This window comes from Dermacentor andersoni, chromosome 3 (genome assembly GCF_023375885.2).
Source record: "Dermacentor andersoni chromosome 3, qqDerAnde1_hic_scaffold, whole genome shotgun sequence".
Taxonomy (NCBI): Eukaryota; Metazoa; Arthropoda; class Arachnida; order Ixodida; family Ixodidae; genus Dermacentor; species Dermacentor andersoni.
Genome location: NC_092816.1, coordinates 158,365,650 through 158,375,188, shown reverse-complemented (window position 1 = coordinate 158,375,188; position 9,539 = coordinate 158,365,650). Strand labels below are relative to the sequence as shown.

Genomic DNA, 9,539 nt, shown 5'->3' with positions numbered 1-9,539 from the left:
GTGACGACAATCCTATGTATTAGGGCCAGTAGGGAAAAACGTCTTGCCCAAGGGTGTCTCGGAGAAACAAGCACCAGCCATGTTTTATGGAGAACACATTAGACGTCACAATGCATGTTCACATTTAAACGAGAGAAAAAGCAACGTTCAAAATGAACATAGAATCAATTAGCTTGGTTGTTCGAACCAACAAAAGATGAAAGTGTGTCCGGCGGCAGTAAGTTTCGAAGAAAGCATCGATCATTTACCAAGAGGCGTATCCTTATCAAGGAGTAATGCAGCCCGTTTCAATGCGGAGCAAGAATGTGGCGTGGACTTAGAGGAAAGAAAGTAGTCCAATAGCGGCGCATAAAGAGAACAAGCAATGTGGTCACAATGGACGTTGCCTACAAGCAGCAGCAGTGTTCAAAAAAACGCAAGAGTCGCAATTTGAAACAGTTCTGCGTCGGTGCTCTTGCTTAAAGCACTCGAGCACAGCTTGGAATTTTAGTCTTCGTTTTCTTGTGTCGGTATCCGCGCTTATTCATATTGTTCTCGGACGTCAAACCACGTGCATGAGCACTAATAAGGCACTACTGACTTGCGCATCGAATTATCAACGGCAAAATTTGCGCTTCCGTTTTGCAATCTTCTGCCATCCGAGAGGACAGTGGAATGCCTGAGCAAAGGCCTCCGAATCGTGCATGGTCTTATTGCAGTCCACCGTGTACGCACCTACGATGTCTGGCAGTTTGCACCTAATGTAACGCAGGGTTATGAAATCACCTGGTCACCCCAGAGGCCTGACTGGAGGCCTCGCGGGACTATTCTCACTGCCATCACTGCCCATGCGAGGGTACGCCATGTATACCACGTCGATTGCGGGGATATCAGGGAAGGCCCAGAGTCTTTTTCCCGAAGCGCTATGATTTGTCTTGGTCCCTCTGTCGTTCTCCCTGTGCGCTGCGGTCAGAGAGCTGCGCCGGATTTCGAAGGCGCTTGATAAAGGGTGATCAGAGTGAATGGCCATGTCGCGTCATTGTGGAAAATACACCTTAGCGCGATGAGCATCGTTGCGAGCTAAGTCCACGCCGAAACAGCGCTGCTTATGCTAGTAAACCACATTCAAACATTTATGTTAGATGTTTCCTTTTTTGTAGGCAGCTATAAAACATAAGAAGCATCATACAACTTATACAACATCCGCATGTTGGGCGATCCATTCAAAAAGTTTCCTCCGTTGAAACGTTCACGAGCGTGAAGCAGACTACTTGCCTCTACAACAGAACATTTTTATTTATGCACATCCACATGACAGAAAAGCATTCGCCGCTGCAGTCGTCGTGGCATCGACCAGTCCAACGAGAACAGCGGCGAGTGTGTGGACTCGAGGGCCATCGTTCAGGCCATGGCCGACCCCGAGTGCACGACTTTGATCCGTGATTGGGTGCGTGGTGGTGCCGCGCGTGTGTTGCGTGTGGTCGATCTCGCGAGTGAAAGTCGGTGTGTGGTGATAACGTGGTTTCCGGCCCACATGGGCAGTGATGTGTCGGATCGCGGCAACGCTAACCACAACAAGACGGTGAACGAGGCGGCGCGAGGACTAACCAACCGTGCCGCTGCTACTACAGCCGCCCCGTCGTGGTGGTGGGAAACCAAGGAGAAAATGACTTCCTACAACGAAATTGTGAAATGGTACCGACTAGAGCGAAGGACTATGCCGCCACCTCATCCGGGCTTGACCCGTATGGCGGCGGTTTTATATCGACAACTTCGAACGGGGTCGTTATTCACCCCGGTGCTCATGAGGCACGTGTGTCCAAGTGTTTATGAAAGTGATCTGTGTTGTATGTGCCGAAAGGAAAGAGCCACTGCAGCTCACATTCTTCGGGACTGTGCTAAGATTCCGCACGAAGCTGCAACGATAACAACGATCCCGCCGCGGCTCGAGGCCGCAACGAGGTGCTATCACCAAGATGTCCAAACCCAGGCCGTCGAGCAGATCTCGGCGGCCCTCCAAAGGCAACGACCGAGCGAAGCCGGAGAGAGGCTGCCACCCCAAAAGAGGGGCAGGCGCGGTCTACCAAAGGGAATAGTGCGGCCGCGGCCGAAGTAGAGGCGCCACACGCCGCGAAGACGTCATGGCCGCGTCACGGTAACGCCTCCCTAACAGGGGAAGTCTAACCGTTCTACAGGCATTCACAACAAAGTTTCTTCACTCACACACTCATTTGTGCATGGCCGTCATGACATCCTTCTTGTATAGTTTCGCATGTAAATGTATTGCGTTACCCTTACGCTAACGATGCATCCGTTATAAAGCATTATCAGGTATAAACCACCAGAGCAGGATGAAAAAGCAGAGAAGACAAACTCACACGACGCTTCTTCTTCCTTCAAAATTATGGCACGTACGTACCAGGGGGATTGGCCGTGGTTATCAATAGAAACATATGAAATTCTCACTTCTTGTTAATTTGTTAATATGTAATCTCTTTATTTAATTAACACTGATTATAAATCATTTCTCTGTCGTTTTCGCTTTTTGAATAGTGGTCATGCTAATTTTGACGAAGATGCTATATTAGGAAAATAACGTGATTCACTGTTAAAGCGATTCAGTGTTTTCCCGTAGCAATAACGTACTCATGCACAATCTACCAAACTTACTGGCGGGCTCAATCTTATGTGCCGTAATGGTTTGTCTGTTGTCATCGTCTTCTGACGCCCAGTCACTCATAACATCAAATATTATGAGTGATGAAGTTCTTCCCCGCGAATAAACAAAGGCTGGACAAATCGGTGCGAGAAACCTACGATGAGGTAACTTCCTGCGATAGAACGAAAGTATGTGCGGACAGAGATGTGCCTTCTGCTTATGCTCTTGTGGTCGCGCAAAAAGGTGCAACTGTGCTGTCATATATTAGTTCTTGTTTCAGAATGTGTCTTACCTAGTGCGCGTCTTGTGGTAATTTGTCCGAAGTGAGAAGTCACGAGGCGCTTCTTTATATGGTGGGTCTGGCTAATAAATATCTACGGCCGAATTCACAAATCTCTATTTTCGTTAGCGCCATTGGTATTTCGCCCGACACTCGCTTATAATATGTCCAACATGAGGATCGCTTGTAGTTTGCTCTTCGTAATAAGTCTGTCTGAACAACCTCATGGGAACACTTGCCCTCGGTCAGTATTTATAAAAGCTTTCTCGCCCAAAAACTGTCCCTCAGATTATCCGTCAAGATGTGATACCAAGCGTCAAGACGTGATATCTAGCACATTATTAGCGAAGGTGGTTGACCAATAGCACAGAGAATTTACAAGTGATTTTTTTTGCGAATTATGCCCCAGTGGCAGAATTCGGCCCCAGTGGCAGTGGTACTTTTGCTGCATACAAGTGCGAACTCTGCTGTGCGGCAGCGTGGCGCCCGCATTGGTAATATGACAAAAGGTCCCGCTTATGTTAATGCTGATTCCTTTTGAACGTTGCACATATCCTCGTGGTGGATCACCTACATAAATGAAAATTTAAATGAGCGTTCATCGATGTCAGAGACTTTCTAGGATACAATATAGTGCACTTATTTAATTATAGAATAGAACGTAGTTTCTCAAAAACATAGTGATTAAAAGAACGTATGATAAAATCTCCGCACACATATATAACCGCTAACGGAGTAAACAAACCGGCTACGTTCCTTCTATAAACTTAAGTTTTGCATTCCAAATTGTCCTGGATGTGCAGCCAAACTGCACAGCTCCTTGTGTTTACAAATTCGGAATAGTCAATAAAGAACACAAAATGATGGACAGGGAGCTTAAGGAAAATTTTTAGCGGTAAAATGAAACGGCGGTAAAAAGAAGGAAATGATAAATCGCTTAGTCTTCATTACAATTGAAGCAAAGTTTAGAAGTGTGCAGTCCAGACTGGTAGAAATTTAAGGCTAAGATTCTGCATCAAAAGCTGGTCAACGTCATCTCGCAGTGACAAATGATCCGCGTTCCACTGGATAATGTAAACGCTGCAAGTCGAAGTGATAGAAGGGTGGACGATCCAGTGCACTTGAATTATGGTAACACATGCGAACGGACGTTTATTAGTAGTGAAACGAAAGACAGAATGTGAAGGATAGGTCAGAGCAATGATGACGACGCGAGAAAGTCGGCACGCTCATTCATTCAGACAACGAGCAACATACATGGATACATACGTTGAACATACAACGCAGAGCATGTAGTCGCTGTCCGTATATAATAAGAAGCGGAGACGACGGCTGTCGTGGTGGTGGTGTAGGATTTATCGGCCCCTGGCCGAGGTGCTGCTCAGGCTTCAGCCAGCAGCAATGACTACCATGTTGTGCTACCCCGTCTTCCTACCGGTAAGCTGGTTGTGGACTCCGTTTTCCTGCATGCTGACTTAAGTGGCGGACCGCACAGAGCCCAAGACTTCAGAGACGTCCTTCGGAACATTATTGACCTGAAGGAAATAAGTTCCATCGTTCAATTTCAGATGTCGCACGTGTTGATGGTGACGTGCAAATCAGTGATGACAAAATCAAAGCTAGTCGCATGCGGGGAATTCTCCGTAAAAGGTAGACGCTGCGTCGTTATTGATCCTGAGCCCACGGAATTTAAAATGAAGCTTTCGTGGCTTCCTGAGCGTTTGGAAGATGACTACATTCGAGATGCGCTCCAGGCTTACGGAAAAGTCAAGTCTATATCAGCAGAAAGCTGGAGAGTATCGGAGATGGAACAAATGCGTACGCTAAATCATGACGTGGTGTTGACTCTTGCCGATGGAGTCAGCGTGGAAGACGTTCTACATCTACTACCTGTTTGTGGAGTGCAGAGTCTCGTATTAATTCCAGGCAGGCCCCCACTTTGTCTGCGCTGTAATAAGGTGGGGCACATTCGTCGGAACTGCAGAACCCCACGTTGTGAAACCTGCCAGGGCTTTGGCCACACAGCTGAAGAATGTGTCGTAACATGCGCCGATAAGTTACGACACAGAACAAAGCCTCCGGATGAAAGCTTGCAAGAACACATAATGGATATTACGGAGGTTCTCGACACGTCTGGAGACGTTCCCTCTTCCGCGGAGACCAGCTGTGCCAGTAAGGCCCCTCTACCTGTTAAAGACAATGGCATCGCAGAACTGCCCGTGAATAAAGAAAGTAGCGAAGAGAAAGATGACCAATCGAAGCAACAACCGAAAGGAGCACCCGCTACGACGGAGCCAGTTGCTGCCCAGCAAGCGAATGAGGGAGCCGGAGATGACTCATCTGATGTACCCAAGCATATCGACACGTGCGCTGAGCCGGCAGAGGACAGAGGAAGTAACGCGGATATTTTAGTTTCGAAGCGCCGTGCGACTAACAGATCAAAATTAATCACGGAGAGCGAGACGACCAGTACCACAAGAAAAGCACGTCGCCGCAAGACATCGAAACACTCAAAAAAGTGCCGACCATCACGGTCCAGAGGGCCTGGTGGGGGTTCGGAGGGAGCCTCACCGTTGTCCTCTAGGACCGATCACACAGATCATTAAGTCCAAATAGTTGGTAGTCCCCATGGCCCTGTCCCAGCAACTTCTTTTCGCAACCCTGAACGTGCGAGGCCTTAGGTCCTTGCAGAAACAGGCGCAGCTTCGCCGGCTTTTGTCTAGGAAGCGCCTCGACTTCGTCGCCGTGCAGTAGACGAAGATTGAGAGAGATGACGAGACAGAAAGAGTTTTGCGACATTTTCTGTCTGAGCATAATGTTTGCGTTTCACACGCTCTTGGTTTATCCCGGGGCTGTTTCCTGTTTCTGAAAAAGGCCCTACCTTGTTCAGCATTTAGTTACCATGTCGACACTGAAGGTCGATATATATGTTTTGATGTTGTGTTGCTGGGTCTACCATGGCGAATAGTCAACGTCTGTGCATTTAATGACGCTGCAAAACGAACTCATTTATTTGATACTGTGTCTAGTCTATAGCACTGTGATCGCTTCATTATTTTAATGGGAGATTTCAATTGTGTATGTGATCCGAACGATCGAAGCGGCATTAACGCTCAGCGGGACAGGAGTGGTGAAGTTTTGTCTAACATAATAGAAAATGCAGGGCTCGTTGATACAAGAGTGTCGGGACAGGGAGCTCGCTCTTATACAAGAATTCAAGGTCATTCCTACGACCGCCTTGATTGGATTTATGTTTCTTCATCACTCCTCTCTCGAGGACGATCCTGTATTACTCTCCCAGTTTCATTATCTGATCATTGTATGGTTATCGCAAACATTGGTGAAAAATCTGTAACTAATTTCCGACCACAGTGGGTACTCGGGAAGCTTAACTCTGAGCTCCTAAATGATCAGGAACTTAATAATCGCGTGCGCATGGCCCTAACCAATTCTCTTTCTACTGACTTGCCATTATTTGCTGCTTGGGAACTCTTTAAACAAGAGATTCGTACAGTGGCTATAGAAATTGGCTCGGTGAAACCATTCTATAGAAAGAATGAAGAAAAAGTGCTTATTAAGAGCCTATGTAGCCTTTATGAGATTGAACGCGAAATGCCAGGCACTTACATTGTTGACATAGAAAACATTAAATGTGAGCTACAAAAGTATGACGCACTACGTTACAGAGGTGCGCCAATTCGATCTCGAAATAGGCGTGCTCTGCAGTCTGAGCAACCAACACGTCAAGCTTTCCTTCACGAGCGACGTCACGGTATTTCCAAAGTAATTCCGGAAGTATACTCCGAAGATAGTCTTCTAACAAATACTAATGACATAATTTCTCAGTTCGAAACTTTCTACACTATGTTGTTTAGTGCCCCTCCGGACGATCACGATGCAAAAGTTTTAGAGAGTTTTTTATCTCTTGTAAAACCGTTGCAGAATGATGACTGTGCAGTCATGAGTGGTAGCCTGACGATCCCAGAAATTGAGCTAGCTATTGATCAGCTGCCTTTGTCGAAAACACCCGGCCCCAATGGACTTTCAAGTGAATTTTACCAAACTTTCAAATCAATTATCAGCCCCATATTATTGGATATTTTTATTACAAGTTTAGAGGTTGACGCCCTTCCGCAGTCTTTTTGCAAGACCCACACAGTTTTAATTCCCAAAAGTTCAGATAAAGAGAAACTGCGTTCTGTTGAAGGCTACCGACCAATCACATTGTCAAACGTGGATTACAAAATTTTTGCGAAAGTTCCATCTAATAGATTGCAATTTGCGATGTCAATTCTAATTGGTTCCCATCAGATGTGTGGAATCAGGGGCCGATCAATTCAAACGAACATACATATCGCCCGTACACTTCTTCAATACTATTATGGTTCCACTGAGCAGCTTGCAATGCTCCAGGTAGACCTTGCTAAAGCTTTTGATCGTGTCAGTCACTCCTATTTATTTTCTCTTTTGGAGCATGTCAATGTTGGTTCCATTGTGCTTAAAGGCGTTAGGCTTCGCTACACCTGTTGTACTACTCGTTAAGTTATTAATGGCCAACTCTCCGAACCCATTTATATTTGCTCATCAGTAAGACAAGGATGCCCGATGTCCCCGCTACTATTCGCCCTTTACCTGGAACCGCTATGCTTAAGCGTAATTCACTCGAGTCACATCCATGGCTTCAATATACTGGGTAATGCAGTAAAAGTCTTAGCTTATGCAGACGATCTAGCGTTCTTCTGCACGGATAAGTCCAGTGTTGAAAAGGTAGTATCGGTAATAGAAGAATTTGGAAGCGTTTCAGGAGCACGAATGAACTCCTAAAAATGTTTAGGCTTATGGTTTGGCTCATGGTGCTATACACCAGAACAGTTTACAGGCGTTAAGTCGACTGATGTCCCGCGAAAGTATCTTGGCGTGCCGCTAGACGCATATAAATTAGGCGCACACCATAGGAAAGAACGGGTTTCGGCCCTGCAAAGTTACACCCAGACATTCGTTCCACAACGACTTTCTATTTTTGGGAAAGCCGAAGCCTGCAATAAGTTCTTGACAACAAAAATTTTCTATGTATTGCAAATTATTCATTGTGCTAGGCTATACATCCAACGCTTTCACCGTATCTTTGAAACCTTCGTATAGTCTTCAACTTTTTCAGCCCATCAGGTGAGACAATATTTTTAGGCCTGTTAGTGAAGGTGGGCTGGGCTTAGTACATCTTTATGTGCGGCAAATAGTGTCTCGTTTCATCTTTTTTCGCGATACTTCGCATCCTAAAATTCGATCATACATGCAAGTCGCACTTGTTATTTCGTTACCTGATTTAGTTGTTTCTTCAATTTTTTCTTCGCGCTTATGCTTGTGGGGGTTCATGCAAGAAGTTTACTTGGCGGTTCGTTTCCTGACAGTTCGGTTTTCCACTGATTACTTGTATTCTGTGTCGCGCAAAACGTTGTACAAGGGCTTACTGTCCATGCTATTTCCGCCTCCACTTTACCGATCAACATACATTAAATGGCCAGGCCACGATGTACTAAAGCGAGTTCGCAAAATGTATTTATCCCCTTGCTGCAAAACATTCTTTTATATAGTTCATAGTGAAACCATAGCGGTTAGAACATGGCTACAAAAAAAAAGGGTATCTTTGTCTCTTCTGTTAACTGTCGCCTTTGTGATCTACCAGAGACAATTGAACATCGTTTTATTAGCTGCACCGACGCCATCCTATTTTCGAGTGTCCTCCAACGGACTTTAAAGAAAGACTGAGTTTAACGCTCATACTGTGCGATACCTGCGGCCAACCTCTGATAATAGTGCACATTCCGATATGTTTTTTGTCATGGGAATGCACGGTTTGTGGAAAACTCGAATGGCGCACCGAAACGCCGATACGGTGGTACCTACAAGGGTGCATTTTATCCAAATGACCCTACACCTAAAACATGTTTATGATGGACTCGGTGTACAACCGGACTGGTACCCTATTTTGGTGAGGTGCTTATCCTTGCCACCCTTTTAAAGTGAAACGAACGTTTCTACTCACAGTATGAACGCTGCCTTTTCTGTGTGTGACTTTCGTTGTGCTCTCCATTCTCTGACTATGCAGAACTGGTGAACGTCTGGTTGAATGCAACTATAATAAATACCATGAAAGAAACAACAAGAAGTGGGGGTGTAGCTCAGTGGTAGAGCGCTCGCTTCGCATGTGAGAAGTCCCGGGTTCAAACCCCGGCACCTCCATTTCATTTTTTCTGTTTTTTTTTTCTACGCCTTGGGGTGCACATAATTATTTTAATCATGCTTTCTCCAAAACTGCCACTTAATGGCGCACGCGCATGACTTTCCATGCGCCGCGCCCAGCAGGAAACGTTTCCTTCACTTCAGGCTGTGACGTAGCTTTCGCCATAGAGGCTACCGAGCGAAAAATAATATTGCAATTTTTATTCCGCGAGAAGGTGTGCCGAATGTGAAAAGAAAAACAACGTACGTTGAGGCTTAGCCAAGGCATCATATGCCCTGACTTTATTAGGGTGAAAGTTTTAAATGGCTCATGGGTCTAACAATCCGATGACCGTCCGGCGCAACGGCACCAAAGCACTTGCGTCAGTAAGTCATCAGTTC

The 9,539-nt window shown here is 45.9% G+C and overlaps 1 non-coding gene across 1 annotated transcript; it reads left to right on the top strand.

Moving 5' to 3' along the window:
- Positions 1–9,086: 9,086 nt before the first annotated feature.
- Positions 9,087–9,158, top strand: TRNAA-CGC (transfer RNA alanine (anticodon CGC)). Its single transcript has one exon. It is a non-coding gene; the product is annotated as a tRNA-Ala (tRNA).
- The last annotated feature ends 381 nt before the right edge of the window (positions 9,159–9,539 follow it).